The sequence below is a fragment of the Artibeus jamaicensis genome, unplaced genomic scaffold (genome assembly GCF_021234435.1).
Source record: "Artibeus jamaicensis isolate MK-2021 breed Jamaican fruit bat unplaced genomic scaffold, CSHL_Jam_final contig_240, whole genome shotgun sequence".
Classification (NCBI taxonomy): Eukaryota; Metazoa; Chordata; class Mammalia; order Chiroptera; family Phyllostomidae; genus Artibeus; species Artibeus jamaicensis.
Window position 1 is genome coordinate 16,019,786 of NW_026521506.1, and position 19,047 is coordinate 16,038,832.

Here is a 19,047-nt window from a genome sequence, read left to right on the forward strand (position 1 = left end):
CCCGCCCTCCTCTCCAGGCCAGGGCCGGCCCTACGGAGAAGCACTCGCGGCCGCCACCACCCTACACCCACCTTCTCCGCGTGCCCGTGCTGTGCAGGCACACCCGCTGTTCGCGAGACAGGGGCAAGCGGGCGCAGAGTGCTTGGCGCTCCGGCCCCCAGCCCCCTGCCAGACCCGCCCCAACCCGCTCACCCCCACAGCAGCCCCCAAGGGCAGAGTCCGAGCAGGCGCGCCCCGCCCCAGGCCAGCCGCGTCGGCCCCTGCGCGCGCTCCCTCCCTCCCCGCCCCCCGAGCGCCCCTCCCCTCCCTTCCCTCCCGCGCCCTACATCTTGCGCCCGGCTGAGGGGGCTCAGTCCGCCGCTGCCACCACCACCACCACCGCTGCTGTCGCCGCTGCGCTTCGGTCTCAGTACAGGTAGCGGCAGCCTCCGGGACAGCTGTGCTGCCGAGCATCCCTAGGCAGTAAGCCCGCTTTCTCTCTGCGTGTGCATGCAGGTTTGCCTCCAGCCCACCGGCCCGCGTCCCCAGGGAGCTGCTGCCCTCTGGCCCCGCGGCAGTCCGTCAAGGCTGCTGGGCCTCCAGGGGCCCGCTACCTGCGGCCTCTGGCCACCGCAGCTGGGCCGGGTGTGGGGACTGGGGACGCAAACCGGGCTGCAGGCTAAGGGACGCCCAGAGGGGGCTCCCCTCTGGTGCCCGGTTAGGCCTCCCCTGGGCTTTCGCCAAGGTGATGGGGGGTGGGGATGGGACGACTGGGGAGGGAGCTGGGTGGAGGTGGGGAAGCAGGCTCTCCACGCTCTCCTGTGCGGAATGGTGGGGAGGACTGAGGGAGGGAAGGGGGCTCTTGGTTTTCTCACCCAGGATGTCAGGCAGTTTGGGTGGGGCGAAGTGGGGCACCTCTTGGTTTTCTCAGTTTTCTCAACAAGGATAGCTAGCAGGTTTTGTGGGAAGCGGGTGAAGATGAAGTGGGGGGGGGCTCCCCTTGGTTTTCTTATTAAGGATGGTGGGGATTAGGGAGGGAATGGAGGGGGACCTGCCTTAGTTCCCTCTACGAGGATGGTGGGGGTGGGGATGTGAGGGAGCGGAGGTAAGGGGCTCTCCTGGTTTTTCTACAGGGGGATGCTGGGGTGGGGGTGGAGGAATGGGGGAGTGCAGGAAGAATGAGGGAGTGGGTAGCCAGCTGCGCTTCTAAATGGATGTCCTGGGGGTGGGGTGGGGTGGTTGGCGAATTGAAGGGGTAGTGGTGGATTTCAGCTCCAGAGTGAAACCTAGAGAAGCTACTAGGAGGTTCTGTCACGTGGATTGATCCCTAGAAGGTAGATTTTTAAAAAACTGCAGGGTGTGACCTTTCCGTCTCAAAAAGCTTGAAATCCCTATAAGGTGCCGTCTGTTCTGGGCTCTGGAGAGCGCTTTCTGCTTTCGAAGTTTCTCTTTCCCTTCATTCCTCGCAGCCTCTTCTCACCGTCCAGGACTAGGTACACTTTTGGAAATCAGCAAAGAAAAACTGTGTGGTTCGGGTTCAGTGCTATATTATTTTCTGCATTTGGGACTGCATTTGAGTTTTTCGGGCTTGTTTTGATTTTGCCCTTTACAATAAAAACCCTGTACCAGGGAGACCCCTTGGGAAAAGAAGAGAACACGGTTTATTAAGGGGACTCTAGGTCTGGTTTTTGAATTTCATGAAGGACAAGAGATCCGACGTTGTTGCATTTTGCTTGCCTTTCAGAAGTAGAAATAGAATAAACGCCGTATGTCTTTACTGGAAGTCCCCTATATTCATTTAAATTATTCCATTGGAGTTATCCGAGCCCCCTTTGATTTGAATTTGGAATAGATCCAGTTTTCCTAATTGGAGCCATCATTTTGTAATTGCCTGTAATTCTTCCCTGGGTTATCAAATCTGTGGCAAGCTTATAGAGCAGCAGGAATATTTTTTCGTTATTTTGATTAAGACAGTTTTAATATGCTTTATGTTGTTTCTTGGAAATGTGAACATTTGCAGAATAGCATAAATTTAAATTATGGGCCCCTTGGAATTTTGCAGAGCCTTTCCTTCCCCAGCTCTTCTTCTCTTGGAACAGAACACTCCCCATTCTTTACACTGAAGAGGCAAGGGCTTCTGGGATGGTAGCTTTGCCTTTGGAAACTCATGCTCTTATTTGCTTAAGAAGAATACATATTAAAGAGGCTAAGGCCTTTAATGTGGTGAGGCTATATACTGCTTTCCCATTTTGGTTACATAAGGTTCCAATCTAGTTTTTACTTTCAGTCTTTAAAATGCTTATTTAACATTTTTAAGGACAAATATAATCCTTATGCAACAGGAAATTGGTGAGATAGGCCATGATTTGTACAAACCACCTCCCAATAATTACATAGTCTAATACTGCCATATAGGTTCTGTAGCCATATCTTGTTTTTGAAATTCTAAGCTACCATTCTCATATTGGATTTGTGGAGAAGGAAAGAGTGAGTTTTTTTGTTGTCATTTTTTTAACCAAGTGTAGTTTTTTTGAGTGAACCATTAAAAAATGTGTGTAAAATTTAATTTGGTAAAAATGTCTCTCATATGATACCGAAGTATTGGAGCTAATTTAATAAGTATCAAACTAATGAACCACTGAAATCAGATTATTACTTATTTATTGGTAATGCTAACCTGGAAGTGTTCAAGTGGGAGTAGAGACTTGGGTCTCAAAGATTAATGAAAATACATTTAAATAAATGTATTTACTTATTTAATAGCATGTATTTATTTATTATTTAATGTATAATAGCATTTAAGTAAATGCTATTATATGCACCATTTCTAATGTTAATGTGATGTGCATTCTTTGTATAGGCAACAGCCTAAAAAGTAGTACAGTTGAACAACACAGGTTTGAACTTCAGGGATCCACTTATACAGCAATTTTTTCCTAAAAAATACCTGTACTGTTTTCTGTCTGCCCTCGTGAGTCCACAGATGTGGAGGACCGAGTGTGTGCATTGAACTGCACCATTTTATACAGGTGATGTGAACAAGCATGGATTTGAGTATCTGTGGGGTGTCCTGGAGCCAGTCCCCTGGGGATACCCAGAAACAGCCTTTGGGGAGTCAAAAACTATACATTGACTTTTTGCCTGCAGGATTTAATTCTGATTGTTTTTTCTTCTATGAATAGAATGCTGAGAGGTAAAATCTTTTACAGAGAGAAGTATGTTGATGGGTGGTGGACCTCAAGTTTCTGTAGAGAAGAATTGCACATGGGGAGTTTTTTACCCAGATTTTTGAGAACCTGTTGCCCTGTGGGACTGGAGGGGAAAAGAAAAAGATGACATTTCAGAAATTAACAAATACAATGATAAAATATCTTTTGAAATAGCCTTAAAGATTTTACTAACATCCATTTGAAAACTAATTTGTAAATCAAAATTTGTGTAAGAAATTGCCCCGTACTCCGAAAGTCTTGATATTAAAAAAAACAGTTTGTTTAAGGAACGGAAGGTGGTAACCTTCTGAGACTGATCCTTATTTTCCGGCCCTCCACTTCCTGATTCTCTTCTTCGCCACCTCTCCTTTTTCCCCTCCCGTGCCAGTAACATTGGCTTTTATGACCTTGTGGGAGTTGAACAAATGTTGGCACTTAGTTGAACTTATCTCTTTGGCTGCTTTCCCCAACTTTTGCCTACAAAAATTTTTTGGTTAATTGAACTTTCCAGTTGTTGGGATTTGGGGTAAAAGGGAGTTGTAATTATTTTCTCTTAAAAGAGCTTTTCTTTCAGCCCCTGTTAGATGAGGGCAAAGAAAGTTGTGGGTTTTTTTTTTGTCAATGGAGTATCTAATTAAGCAGAATATAGTACTATTCATTTATTCAACAAACATTTATTGAGCTTTACCACCTCTGTCAGAGGAGCTGTGTTAGGTGCAGGGGTGCACAGTGGATAGGAAATGGCTTCTGCCTTCTGGTGCAGTCATTAAATCAAAGACAGAAAATTAATTATGAATAATCAAGAGTTGTCCAGAGTGTTTTAGAAATTAACTTTATCTACATTAAATGTGCTTTACTCATGTAAATAGTGGAGTCATTTTTTTTCCAGAGAATTTTTCACTAGATAAATTTTTTCTCACCTCCCCAAATAAGACATAAGTTTTCATCTTGGGTAGTAATATGTTTTTTAAGTCATCTTAAGGTATGATTTTTTAAAGCTTTATGTAAAATAAATAAGACATAGCAGAATTCTTGGTATTTAAGTTCAGCATTTTGTATCTCTGTATACACTAGAGAGAAGACTGCCAGGCCAGCATTCCTTCCTGTGCCTTAAAGCATCTTCTGACAGCAAATTGGGCCAAAAAAGATTTTTCTGTGGTTAACTTTGAATTGTAGATAATAATGGGTGGTGGAGCCCAGAAAAGTCAGTGGCTGGTAGTAGCTCCAGTAAACCTTTGCCATCCTGCAGGGCTACCTCCTGAGAATTTTGAGAATTCCCCTTTTTGGGAATAGTTCTAGACCACTGGTTTCTAACTGGGGCAGTTTCGCCCCCAGAAGACATTGAACAGTGTCCAGAGACATTTTTGGCTGCCACATCCTGGGGCTTGGCATGCCTCTGAGAGGCCAAAGATTCTGCTTTAACAGTCTGGAGTGCACAGGGCAGGCCCCTCTCCCCCCACCCCAACAAAGAATGACCTGAACAAAAAAGTCATTAGCGCTGAGGTTGATGTAATTTCCTTTACAAAATGCAATAAAATGTAACTTCAGGAGAGTAGAAAACAATGACACTGCCTTGATATGACTTAAGTAGTTGGCTGAGCTCACTTTACTAGTCTTAAAAGTGACTGGTTCCCATACATGGACCTGAATAATTAGAAGACCAACAGCAGTTACCATTAATGGTAATTACTGTGTGCCAAGGACCAATATGGTATATTCTCTTCATTTTATAAATGAGGAACCAGGCTCAGAGTGGTAAAGTAACTTGCCTTAGGTTGCACAGCTGGTGATGGTTGGAAGTAAACATCAAAAGATTGTTCACTTCTTAGAAGCTCATGTTTTTAAGCACAGTGTCATATTGTATCCCTTGGGGTGTGCTTTGCTCAAAATCTTAAGAAAATTAAAATTGTTATATGTCCTACATACCATGGAGCTTGCTTGAGAGTAATTAAAACCATGAATTTTAAATTTGATCCTTCTTGGAGTAAGTAGCCAGGAGTAGGGGGAGAAGGGGAACCAATATTATTTGAAGGTATACTATAATTACATGACTTGGATTTATACCTTTTAAATAATTTTATCCTCACAGCAACTCTGCAAAGTAGTTATGCACATTTCACAGATAAGATTAGTTAAGTAACTTGTTTAAGATTGTACGACTAATAAGCAGCAGAGTTGGGTTTTGAACTTAAGTCCCATGGCTAAACTACTGTCCCCTGCTGCTTCGTCTAAAGCTTGGGATTGATAGAAGGGGGTGAGTTAAGGAGTGGGCTGCAGGGAAGTGAGTAACCGGTCCTATAAAACAGTAATTTCAGAGATAATGTGTTGTAAGTGCTGGATTAAATTCATGTAGGGAATGAACAACTGAGTACATCATGGAATGTGTTCTGCAGATCTACCCGAACTAGGCCTGTCACTGTCATTTTGGAGAACTTCATTTTCTGTTACTTGAGTTTTTTGAACATGTATTTGGTAACTGTAAAACTGGAAGTTACTGAATTGTATTTGGATCCTTTGTGCAGTTCACCTTCTGTCTTTCCCCAAGCTCTCTCATGTAGAAGTTAGTGATGGCAATGTTTGGGTTTGTTGTCTTTTAAACATTTGTTTCTTTTCTATGGATGTTGTTTTGATTTTAAAAAAGTCATTAAATTCATACTCGTGTTTTTCATATGAGGGGTGTGTTTTGTTTTGACAGCTAATATTTAACTTTTGATGTGTTGTGTTTTAGAGCATAAAAGGAGGAAAAATAAGAAACAGCCCATTAGCAATTATATTTTGTCTGGCAAGCTTTTTTGTGGGTAGAAGAAGGACCTCGTGTTTCATTTCATTTGCTTTAAATTGGAAAGAAATTCTAACCATGATTTTCAAGGGCCAGGATGCTGGGGGTGGGGTTGGGGGAAGAAATGTTATTTAGATAAAATGAGTTCCACGTAAGACTGTGAGCCATAGATTTTGATTGTAATAAAAATGTCCTGATTCTGATTACAACAATCAGCCACTTGGGTAGTCAACCACTGTGTATAAACACTCATTGTGATACTGTCTGATTTTTGTGTCCCACACCCCAGTGATTTCAGAATAAACTTGAGAGATCTGATCAAACTTGTGAGAATACACTAATCCTTTTTAAAATATCTAATTTTTTAATGATAAGAATGGTACTTCATTGTAGGGAAATTCAGAAAATAAAGAAAAACCTAAAGAAGAAAATAAACATTGGTTATAATCCACCACCCAGAAATTAGTGACAGTGTTTTGTAGTTCTTTTTAAAATGCAGTGATTTTTTTTTAAATGATGGGCTCGAGTCCTTTGCAAGATCTCCAAACTATAAGGGTAGTCTAAGTTATTTTTTAACTTTATCAATATATTTTCTGAATCAGTGCTGTATCTTTAGATAGAAGTCATGGTCATAAGGAGTGAAATGAGAATGCTGCTGGGGAGTTGGAGAACTATCCTGCGGCTTCCTCATGCAATCTTAAAATTTCCTCCTCCAACTTGAGTGATAGAATTTCATCGCTATAGGGGGCTATCAGTGCCCACCCCCTTCATTTTACAGATGAGGAAAAGGAGGCTAAAATAGGCCAAGCACCTGATCCATGGTCATATAACATGCTAATGTTGCTGAGTTCCAGTTTGAAGTTGTGTAGATTCTCCATAGGAGGTAAGTTTTTATTTTCTAATTACAAACTTCTCATAGTCAAGAACTTTTTGTTAGCCTGGCCCTCAAAAGAACAGCTATTGTGGTGGAAGTATAATAACTACACTAAAGGATACCAAAAAGTCCAAGAATTTCCTCATTTCAGAAAATTATCAGAAGTGTTGTGAGCAGTATTGTGAGGAATTTTTCATATAATTTGCTTTATTGAAATTGAAGATTAGTGATGGGAAATTTCTTTTGTGCATCTTACCCTCGGTTTAATTTTCTCTGGCTTGTGGGCAAGTACCAACGCATATCAAACATGCCTATGGTCACAGAAATGAAAAACAACTTTATAGGAGTCTTTACTCATTGGAAGGCCACAATTAGAGCTATTTTATAAGGGAAAAATTATTATTTTTCCCTTATAAAATGAGATACCTGTTAAAATTGTGGGAAAGAAATTTTAAAAACTGCATCTGCTTCCAAATTTAGGTAGGAGCTTAAGAAATTGTAGCAAATGCCAGCTGTGTGGCACCAATAACACACATGTAATTGTTTTAATTTGGCACTATTAAAAAAGTTCTTCAGCTTTCCTTCCTCTCTTTCCCTGCCTTCTATCTCTTTCTGTAAGTGTGCAGCTAACTCTCTGTCTTTGTGTCTCCTTTCCTATGTGTCTATCTCATTCTTAGGGTGACATTTTTTGGTGCAGCTGACTCTGTCCACTTTCCTTGCTCCAGCTCTCAGTGTATCCACATCATCGCGTTCATCTGCTGATGGGTCCCTCTTACCCCACTCACCAGTATTACAGTGATCCCAACCTGGACTGGACCAGGTCCTTTTCTCAGACTCAGAAGGGCAGGGAAGCTGCTCTTCAGAGCAGGTGTGGGCCTAGAACTAGTGTCACTTGATACAGAAATGCCACTAATAGAAGAGAACAAAACAAAATATGATTAGAGATGACATAGGCCGCATACACAGGGTGGGGCAAAAGTAGGTTTACAGTTGTGAGTATGTGAAACACAGAGTTTATTTTTGTATTATTATTTATCAATTATTACATTATTTTCCATAACAACTGTAAACCTGCTTTTGCTGAACCCTGTACGTGTAAACCTGTGAACACAAAATCATCTGTTATGCACAGTGAGGGCCCCAGCAAATGCTAAAGCTATGTGAAATGGTGAGTATGGATACCATTGCTAAGGGCTTACTATTTGAACAAAAAAAGAGCACTCCTGGGGTGTGCTCTTAAGTAGTTTATGTGCCTGTTTCTCCTTATTGTCTGTTGGTGAGTATGTGCATTGTCAGGAGCAACCAGCTCTTAACAAGCTTCCTGTAGCACACTGTGTGCTGCTTAGAAAATGGGTGTTTCCTTTTGCATTTAAACTAATGAGATTTGCTTGTAGTTTATTTTTCAACTACTACTGGGCAGAAAATGGACAGATAGAAAATATATGTGGACTGTTTTTTTAATGCACTTAAACCTACAAAAATAAAAGAACAATCAGTCTAAGTTTTTGTAGTCAGCTCCTTATTGCTTGCAGAATTTATATTTTATTTACTCACATAAAAACTCTCTGGGTCTTATACATATTCCAAGACACAAAATGACCCATGGATACTCTCATCACAAGAATTTATAGTATCCACAAGGTTTTATGTATACTTTTCAATACTGAGGAAATTATAGCTGAGGATGAAGAGATTTTTTTATCATCAAGGTTGTTTTGACAAGAATGAAACAAAACTAAATTTCTATGCTCCATTAATTAATAAGTTTTGTCATTGACTTTCAACTTTAGAGTGTGGCTAAGGCTGCTTGACTCCTCTCAAGTTTAAAATGTATGATTTCTTAGGAAGACATTACACATCATTCTTGCTTGTGAAGCTGATTGTTAGCATCTGCCTACAAACATAATCAATCATCTGGGCTCTCATGTGACCAGGTAAACTAAAGTAACAGGTGTCCCCCCCAGGTTTCCTAGAGACTGAAGAATGCACACACAGAGATACACACACATGAATTATAAAGTCTCAAAGATTTTATATCACAAAGTCATAGTAGTGGATCTAGGTATCTGAATTAATAAAATTTTGTGTTTCAACATTTTCTAAGAAGTACCCTGTAAAGAAATTGTACTTTTAAATATTTGAAATGATAAAATAAAGTCCTCAGCCTTTTGGAAGCTAAGGAGAAACTAAGTTCCTGTCAAAGATTCTACATCTCTATCTAGATGGCAGAGTCAATTCAAATTTTCAGACCCTAGGACCATTTTTAGGCCACAGGAAGCTCTGCCTCGTGTGTGTGTGTGTGTGTGTGTGTGTGTGTGTGTGTGTGTTCAAAATGTTTATAAACTGAAATTGAATTTGGTTGTTAGACAACTTGCAGTATTATTAAAAGTCTCATGAGTTTCAAAGCCAAAAACAAGAATGATGGTGGTCACGAATTTAGGATTTGATGTTGGAATATTCTTTCAAATGCTGGTTACAGGTAAACAGCAGTTCTTTGTTTCATGAGTGGCCCCTGGGACTCTGCTGAGCACATCCATACTGCAACTTGGCTCAAGATTTTTATATGACCTTGCCCTAAACCTGCCTCACTAATGGGTACCCTAAAAGCAGAAGGGTTGATATTTAGAACTATTATACTCAACCAGCTCAAGAAATAAACATGTAAGTGAAAGGGTAGAAAAATGTGCCTTAAAAGAGGCAGAGCTTCAGTAAGCACTATGCTGTACACCTGAAGCTCTGCCTCTTTTTAAGGAAGGAACCGGGGAGGAATTTTCCATATGGTAAGCATACCTAACCACTCTAAGGAAAGAAACCAAGCAGCTAAACTAGTAGCTGGTGAAAGTTTATACTTGCATCTATAGCAGTGATTTTCAGCCTGCCTTCCTCTCGTGGCACACATAAACTAATTACTGAAATTCTGCAGCAAGCCAAAAAATATATATATTTTTGCTGATCTGACAAAAATTGGTATAATTTTGAATCATTCACACCGGATGGCTATTGTTATGTTGCCTGTTGTCATTTTTATAGGATAGTCTAAGGGAAACGGGGTCAGTGCCCCTGACTAATAATCGGGTATTGCATGCTTTAAAAATTCTTGTGTCAAAGCAGTTGAAAATCACTGATAAGCATTTGGCCCTTGTTAGAGCCACTTTTTAGATATCCACTTCCCCTACTTTATTAAGGAGTAGTTAACAAGTATAATTGTATATATTTAAAGGGTACAGCATGACAATTTGATATACATATACATTGTGGAATGTTAATATCAACTTCATCGAGTATCATTTACATCCAACATAAATTGCATTTACTTAAGGCGTATAATTTGATGAGTTTTGGCAGATATATATATACCCCATGAAACCACTGCCACAATCAGAATGTAGAATATTTTTGTCATTCCTGCGAAAGTTTCCTCAGGCCCGTCAGTACATTCTTCCCTCTGTTCATGTCCTCAGGCAACCACTGAGCTGCCCTTATGTGAGAGCCACTTTCTTTTTTTAAAAAAAATATTTAGACAGAGGACAAGGGAGGCAGGAAGAGGAGAAAAATATTTATTGGCTGCTGCGCACACTTACCCAGCCAGAGGCCAAACCCACAACCCAGGCATGTGCCCTCGCCAGGAGTCGAACTGGGGACCTTTTCACTTTGCGGGACATCACTCAATTAATTGAGCCACACTGGTCTGGGCATGAGAGCCACTTTTTAAACTTAGATTTGAAAATGTGGATCCTTTTCTACCCAAAAACCAATATATATATATATATATATATATATATATATATATATATATATCTAAGATGCAATTTTCTCTCTGTTTAAAATAAAATAATACTATCCCAATTGTCTAAAGATGAATATTTGTGAAATTTGCCTGCAAGTAAACTACAGCATCCTTATCAAGTAGCCTCATTACACACTTGGATTAAAGGAAAATTATAGCCTAGACAGAAACAATTCTGATAAAATAGAAAAGTGGTGTATGTTTTTCCAAAGTAGTTATAGTGAGATGTATAATTCCTCAAGAACAGCATAAATAAAATAATTTGAATTATATTTCATGTTTATTTGTAAAGTAAAAATGTGATATATATCAGAACCTCCAGCTAATGTATGTATATTATTACAGAGGAATAATCCTATCCCTTGAGCTTTCCAAAAGGTTTGAAACAAATTCAAAGGGAATTTTCTGTGCATTGGTGGTACCATCTTTACATACTTACATGAAAGGCAACCTTTTAATGTGCTTAACATTCATTTCCCTGTGATATATTCACTTGAACAATTATTAGCCAATTTAAGGGCCATACTATTGAGATCTAATGTGTCCCTTCCTCACTTGCTCTCAAAAAAATTCATGTCACTGTGCTTTTTTATCCAGCTAGCTCTCTGTTCCACTGCTGCTGCTATGTCCTGCATGCAGTCTCCACTTGTCACTCCTGACTTCCACTGTCTTCCTTTTCCAATTTTCTTCCTCATCTTTTCTGTCTCCCCATGCGACTCCTTACACTACTTTGCTTTCTTATGATACAGCTGTTTATTTAGGGAGAGAAGTTGTAAAAGGCCTTTTATAAAACCATTTTAAAACAAAGGTTTACAAAAGCAGAAAATACACAGGAAAAGAATAACTTGCTTCATAGGTCCCCCAAAAGAGGGGGGAAAAATAACAGGGACAATACCAACATGCTCAACAACAAAGGATTCTTTTTCTTTCTTTTACTTTTTTTATTATTTTTTAAAGATTTTATTTATTTATCATTAGAGGGGAAGGAGAGAGGGAGAGAAACATCAATGTATGGTTGCCTCTAGTGTGTTCCCTGCTGGGAACTGGCCTGCAGGGAACTGGCCTACAACCCAGGAATGTGCCCTGACTGGGAATCAAACTGCGATCCTCTGGTTTGCAGACCTGCGCTCAATCCACTGAGCAAGACCAACCAAGGGCTTCTTTCTTTTTTTTAAATCACAAAATACAAGCAAAAGATGCACACACATACTTAAAACAGAGCTCAGGAGCAGACACGTAGTCCTGGAAACCCTTTGATGAAAGAAAGCAGAAGTTTGTTCTTTGTCTATACAGATTCATACAGAGAGACTAGGGTATATAAAAATTAAGTATCATAAAAGCTCACCATGCAAGTCTACCAATGCATGTTGCATCTATAATTCATGAACATGGTCAACAAAATCATGTTCCCTTCAACCCTATTCATTTACATTTAAAAAAAAATCTTTTAAGGACACAGCTGTTTTTTGTACACATCTCCAGACTAAGTCATCAACAGACTAACTTCCCCGTGTCAGATATTGTACTGGAGGTGTTTTCTTTTTGTTTTGTCGTCCAGCAATTTCTTCAGGCTCCTTTCGGGTTGGGATCCAGGCTGGAGGTTTGAGAGTTGTGAAGGGTTGGTTTTTAATTATCAAAGTCAAATATGTTTGCAGGGCTATGTTATAGATAGTCTTTGGAATCATGAATCATTAAAAAGAAATGAATGATTTATATTATAATATCCCCATGAAAGTTCCTTTTACAAAGCTAAAGCAATAAAAATTTCCTTGAGGTAAGGTGATTTATTGCTCCTCAGGATGTACTGGAAAGGATTTTTAAAAATCCTTCAACATTTGTCAAAATCTCTGGAATGCACTACGCAGAGAATGAATGCTAATGTAAACTTTAGGCTTCAGTTAATAATAGTATATCGGCATTGGCTTATCAGCTGTGACAAATATACTACAGTAATGCCAAGATGTTAATAGAGGAAACTGGGAGGGGTGTTGAATATATGGAAACTATTTTCCACTCAGTTTTTCTGTAATCCTAAATCTGCTAAAAATAGATTAAGTTAAAAAAAAAACTTTGTAAATTGTGATTCAGAAATACAAAGGATGTATCAGGCACTTTTTATTATTAACTTATAGATGAAAGTGCAATGTTTGTTTTTAAGTACTAGTAAAATAAGAGAAGTGCTTCTTGTCCTGGCTGGTGTGGCTCAGTGGATTAAGTGCCAGTCTGTGAATCAAATGGTCACTGGTTCAATTCCCAGTCAAGCCACATGCCTGGATTGTGGACCAGATCCCTGGTGTGGGGTGTGTAGGAGGCAGCCATACATTGATGCTTCTCTCTTTGTCTTTTTCTCTCTCCCTTCTGCTCTCTAAAAAAGTAAATAAAATCTTTTTAAAAAGAGAGAGAAGTGCTTCTTGAATGACATAACTTTTGTCTTGGTGCCCTTGAAAAGTGAAAGTGTGAGCTTCTGAGAGGGCTGCCCAGTACTGCTAACCACCATCTGGTTGCACAATAGTTACTGGGCAGGTCATTGTGAGTATTGGGTTGGAACTTTGCCACCAACGGGGCATTGTGCCATCTTTGCAATGGAGTGGATCTCCAGACTTGATAAATCCCCTGCCCTAGAGCCCAGTAAGCCTCTTTACCCTTGCATTTGTTGATGTCACTAGCAACAGTGACAGTTGGTGAGCTCATGCCAACTCCTTGAGCCAATGTCCAGGTCATAGTTTGATTGCTTTGGGCCAAAGGCTATTGCGGGGCTTGTAGAAGCATTGACCTATAACACCAGAGCTTCCATGCAGTTACTCAGTGCAACCGGCTCTGCATTGGAGCCGGGTGATTATTATGAGCAAACTACAAGTATGTGTTACTTTCTTAAGTGAGTCAGCTGGAAAACAACATTCCATGGTAGGCAGTAGTAGGCAGGGGATGCGGGGAGGGAGATTGGGTCTGAGAAGGACATTGAGACTGAGGGACATAAGCAAATATTATGGTGATGTTAAAGTCATTGGCAGAGAAAAAAACTGACAAGACATTGAGGATTAGAACATAAAAATGAGGTTGATCACTCAAGGAATGAATATCTGGATATCTAGGCAATATGTTTGTTCATGGAATGTGTCCATCAAGTCTATAATTAGACCTAGGGTTAAAAACCTCATACAGCCCTGGCTGGTGTGGCTCAGTGAATTAAGTGCCAGCCTGGAAACCAAAGGGTCACTATTTCAATTCCCAGTCAGGGCACGTGTCTAGGTTGCAGGGCAGGTCCGCAGTAAGTGGCACAAGAGGTGGCACACATTGAAGTTTCTCTCCCTCTCTTTTTCCCTCCCTTCCCGTCTCTCAAAATAAATAAATAAAATCTTTCAAAAAATAAAAACTTCATACAGTTACCTGAAAAGATACTAATAAATGGGAGGTGGTTATAGAGTTTGTCTATTTAAATTATGAAATTTCATTTTCTGTATCAGAAGTGATTTTTTAAAGTATGGATCTGTTATGTATACTCATTGTCACACCTGTTGGTAGACAAACTTTCACATATTTTTTCTTGGCCTCACTGCTTGCAAGATTGACTATACTGTACATGCGGTCCTGTGTCTGTTAGAAGCAACAGATTTTAATGGGGAAGGAGAAAGAGACAATACAGGAATAACCTCTCCCCTGAGGTACAATCCATAATGGAGGCTGGAGATTCCACTTCAGTTGCCAAGATCACGAGTTACTTTGTGCCAGTGGTGAACCAAACAGTGGCACAGCCAGCGCATGCCTGTGGTCACCTTCACAATTAATACCAAGTTCTGCAGCTGATTTGTTTATACAGCAATTCCTGTTCATTGTAGTGATGCAACATTATCACTCTAGTCAAATCATAAGGTATAGATAGGCTTAGTCAGTCGTGAGGCCTAGCATAGTCATTCTCCTCCCAGCAAAGCTGCTGGAAATATCTAGAAAGTCTCGGTAGGTGTAATGGCAATAACATGCATGGCCAGATGTGTGACAACATCCTCTTGCCCCTGGTGCTCACCCAAACTGCTTCTCAGAGACCTCTGGCTTCTCTTCAGCTACCCCCCTTACTCTCTCTCCTTTTTACCCTTAACTCAGTTACCAGTGGAATTTCTGTTAAGGGACAGTGGTGGCCTCACCACAAAAAAAGCTGGGGGACCATTGGCCTACGTTTTCTAACTACCGAAGCAGTGTACCTTAGCCTTCCCTAACTAGCTAGGTTTTCAGTGCTGCACTGGTTTGTTAGGTATAAAATGGAATTTTGGGTATGTTTTAAATCTTGAGAGTTCAATTGTGTCACCTCATAAACTTATTCCTTCTGCTTTTAAAAGCCCTATAATTCATTTGCCTTTATGTGTGTGCTTATTTTGTCCCTATAGCAGATACTGGCAATGTTCGTGTTGATGTGAAAGATTTACTCTGTGGCTAATTGATTAAAGCAGAGCTGCCCAGCTGCCAGCCTTGTGCCAAACCTAGATTATAAATAAGTATGAGGCTGAGTACTTTGTAAAAGGAAATAAGCAGATGTTTATTGAATGCTTGCTCTATGTGCTAGGTGCTTTGCTAGGCTTGCTAGATGCTGTGGGGAATATTAAAAACAAAAGTGATCTCTTTAAGCAAAGAACATCCAACCTAATTGGAGAGGCTGTTAGAGATGCATTAAGGATGTGGTGGAAACAGTATTGAACTGAGGGAGAGGAGGAGTTGGGAATTTTGAATCTTAGCCCAAGTCCTGCCAATAACCATCTGATCCTTTAAGCAACACCTCTTGGGGTCTGTTTATAAAAAGGGAATTGGACTAGATAATCTCTAAAACATTCTAAGAATTGGTTCATAAACAAGTGTGTTAAAAAAAAAAAACCTCATAGTAGCCCTGCTAGTGTAGCTCAGTGGATTAAGCATGGGCTGAGAACCAAAGGGTCGCTGGTTCAATTCCCAGTCAGGGCACATGCCTGGGTTGCAGGTCAGATCCTCAGTGGGGAGCTCACAAGAGGCAACCACACATTGATGTTTCTTTCCCTCTTTCTCCCTCCCTTCTCTCCTCTCTAAAAATGAGTAAATAAAATATTTTTTAAAAGCAACCTTGTAGTACAAGGCAATAATGGAAAAGATTCCAGAACATGCTTCCTTCTCATTTGCTAAATGAAGTATACATATAATATTACATGCACATACAATAACTACTGTATGTGTGGTAAGTCTTCACTTAATGTTGAAAGGTTCTGTGACTTTAAGTGAAACAACATACAACGAAATAAAATTTACCATGGGCTAACTGATATAAACAAGAGTGAAGTTCCTTTGGCGTCTCATCTAGTAAAACAATTTTGAACAAAATGTTGTTAGTTGAAAACCCTGCTGTATACAGTACATATATTGACACTACATAATTATGTTAATTACAGCTATAGAGGAGCAGTTCTCCAAGTGGGGTCCTTGGATCAGCAGCATCAGCATCACCTGGGAATTTGTTACAAATGCCAATTCATGGGCCCACCCAAGACTTACTGAATCAGAAACACTAGGGGAGGGGCCCAGCAATCTGTGTTAACAACCCCCTTGCCTCCAGGAGATTCTGTTGCCCACTAAACTTTGACAACTGTGGGCTATAGGGATTTGGAGCAAGGGGGTGTTAATTTGGAGCCAGCAAGAGGCTGGCTCCCTGCCTCTCAAACTTGGCTGCACATTAGATTCGAATGGGGTAACTTCAGGCACCCAAGACATCGCTAGTTGCTCTAGCTCCCCAGGTACAGGCAATTTGGGAATAGTCGGTTTAGGGGAGGGTGGCATGAGTACCTGTTACTCTCCAGTGGTGACTAACTTAAGGCAGGGAGCCAGTCAAAGCCAGAGCCGAGTATGGTGCAAAGTGAAAAGTGGGCTCAGGTCTGACTAGAAGGCCTTGAAATTCATGCTAGAAATATGGCCTTTAGGTAATGGTGGAGGAAGGTCTCGAGGAAAGGAAGTGGATACTTGCACGGTGCTAAGTTTGAAAGATTATTCTGGCAGCTCTATGAAGGAGGGAGTATATCAGTAGTTCAATTTGATGAAGTAGTCTATTTGCGAAGTGATAATGGGCTAAAAAAGTGCTGGAGAAATGAGATTATAAGGAAGAAAAATATGAAAGCTCTTTTGCAGGAGAAATGGACAGGATTTGGTGATGGTTGTGGGAGTGAGAGGGAGTGTTACGATGTGTTTAACTCAGGAGTCCCTCTTACACTTCTGAGACAACCAGTGCTATGAGAATTGTCACATTTTTATAGGTCTGTACTTATTTTTGCCCCCCCCCATTGCTTTGATTTAGGAGTTCTCATTTGGGGAATGGGTATTCCCCAGTGAGTTACATAAAAATAAAGCGCTGTAGTCACCCAGAAAGTTACTTAGGGTCATCATGGCAAGGGGGTAAAAACCCTGTTTCTCTTAACGAAAGAATGCTTGGAGTTGTGGGAAAGTTGTAAACTTGGCAACGACTAATTCCAACCTATCAGTCAATTAAGTGAATTATCTTATCGTTTGTTTGATTTGGGAGCTGTTGTAATTGTCATTGAAAGGACATCAATCTCTGTATTTTAAAAACAAAACAAAAATACCAGTGAACATTAGGGCAAAGGACAAGAATTTCAAGGTTGCACCTTTTGACTTTAGCAAATATTTGCTTCTTCAATTTTCTTGCTGGATTTGGCCCTTTTGGGGGAGCATTGTTTTCATTTGTTCCTAATGATGATAATTTTAGTTACTTCTATTTTGTTATTGACAGCTTTTAAAGTATTTTCATGTTCTATTATTTTTTACTTTTCTATTTTTCTTTATTCTCATAAAGATCATTAGGCAGAAATTATGCAACAATATACACAGAAAATAGTCTTTTAAAAATCCTTTTGACCCCCTTCGCCCATTTCTTCCACCTTCCTGTCTCTAGCAGTCACCAGTCTGTTCTCTATATATATGTGGTTGGTATTTGGTTCTTTTTGTTTTATTTTAGATTCTACCTATAAGAGAGATCATATGGTATTTTGTCTTTATCTGACTAGTTTTGCTTAGCATAATACCCTTGAAGTCCCCTTGTGTTGTCAAAAATGGCAAGATTTCACCCTGATTGGTGTGGCTCCCCAGATTGAGCACAGGCTTGCAAACCAAAGGGTCTTTGGTTCAATTCCCAGTGAGGACACATGGCTGGGTTGCCAGCCAGGTCCCCAGTTTGGGGCATGCAAGAGGTAACCACACATTGACATTTGTCTCCCTCTCTTTCTCTTTCCCTTCCCCTCTCTCTAAAAATACATAAATAAAATTGTTTAAAAAACTTTATAAAAAATGGCAAGATTTCCACTCTTTTTTGATTTTTAAAATTTTATTAATTATGCCATTACATTTGTTCTATTCCCCCCTTCATTCCCCTGTACCCTGAACCCCCTTCCCCCACCATTCTCCCCCCTTTAGTTTATGACCACGTGTCTCAAGTTCTTTAGATTCTATATTTCCCTTACTATTCTTACCCTCTCCCCTGTCTATTTTCTGCTTGCCATCTATGCTACTTATTCTCTGTACCTTCACCCCCACTTTCCTCCTCCCACTCCCCCCTGTTGCTAACTCTCCATGTGGTCTCCATTTCTATGGTTCTGCTCCTGATCTAGCTGTCCTCTTAGATTGCTTTTGTTTTAGGTGTGGTTGTTAATAACTGTGAGTTTGCTGTCTTTTTCTCTGTTCATATTTTTTATCTTCTTTTTCTTAGATAAGTCCCTTTAACATTTCATAGAATAAGGGCTTGGTGATGATGAACTTCTTGAATTTGATCTTACCTGAGAAGCACTTTATCTGCCCTTCCATTCTAAATGAAAGCTTTGCTGGGTAGAGCAATCTTGGTTGTAGGTCTTTGGATTTCATGACTTGGAATACTTCTTTCCAGCCCCTTCTTCCCTGTAAGGTCTCTTTTGAGAAATCATCTGACAGTCTGATGGGAACTCCTTTGTAGGTGACCGTCCCCTTACCTCTTGCTGCTTCTAGGATTATCTCCTTCATTTTAATCTTGGCTAATGTAATGATGATGTGCCTTGGTGTGTTCCTGCTTGGGTCCAACTTCTTTGGGACTCTCTGAGCTTCCTGGATTTCCTGGAAGTCTGTTGCCTTTTCCAGAATGGGGAAGTTCTTTTTTATGATTTGTTCAAATAAGTTTTCCACTGGTGGCTGTTCCTCTTTCCCTTCTGGTACCCCTATAATTCGGATGTTGGAGCGTTTAAAGATGTCCTGGAGGTTCCTAAGCCTCTCCTCCTTTTTTTGAATTCTTGTTTCTTCATATTTTTTTGTTTGGTCATTTTTTTTCTTCCTTCTGGTCCACTCCCTTGATTTGATTCCTAGTTTCCTTTCCATCACTATTGCTTTCCTGTGCATTTCCCTTCATTTCAATTAGTTTAGCCTTCATATGTTC

At 40.3% G+C, this 19,047-nt stretch overlaps 1 protein-coding gene across 3 annotated transcripts in view; it reads left to right on the plus strand.

Moving 5' to 3' along the window:
* The first annotated feature begins 312 nt into the window (after window positions 1-312).
* The window catches only part of FHL1 (four and a half LIM domains 1), a 66,301-nt gene continuing 47,566 nt past the window's right edge, over window positions 313-19,047 (plus strand). Inside the window, exon 1 of one of the 3 annotated variants that reach the window (XM_037142220.2) lies at window positions 313-495. The gene's annotated coding sequence lies outside the window, so the exon portion shown is untranslated. The remainder of the gene's footprint in view (window positions 496-19,047) is intronic. The other 2 variants (XM_037142219.2, XM_037142221.2) reach the window with 2 other exon arrangements.